This window comes from Oncorhynchus gorbuscha, linkage group LG21 (assembly GCF_021184085.1).
Source record: "Oncorhynchus gorbuscha isolate QuinsamMale2020 ecotype Even-year linkage group LG21, OgorEven_v1.0, whole genome shotgun sequence".
Taxonomy (NCBI): Eukaryota; Metazoa; Chordata; class Actinopteri; order Salmoniformes; family Salmonidae; genus Oncorhynchus; species Oncorhynchus gorbuscha.
In genome coordinates this window covers 4,067,796-4,068,085 of record NC_060193.1, presented here as the reverse complement: position 1 = coordinate 4,068,085, position 290 = coordinate 4,067,796, and positions in this window count along the sequence as shown.

Below are 290 nucleotides of genomic sequence, written 5' to 3'. Positions count from 1 at the left end.
GAGATATATAGAGAGAGAGATACAGAAATATAGCAACTGTATAGAGAGAGATACAGAGATATAGATATATATAGAGAGAGATACAGAGACATATATATATATAGAGAGATACAGAGATATAGATATATATATATAGAGAGAGAGAGATACAGATATATAGATATATATAGAGAGAGATACAGAGATATAGATATATAGAGAGAGAGATACAGATATATAGATATATATAGAGAGAGATACAGAGATATAGATATATATATATAGAGAGAGAGAGATACAGATATATAGAT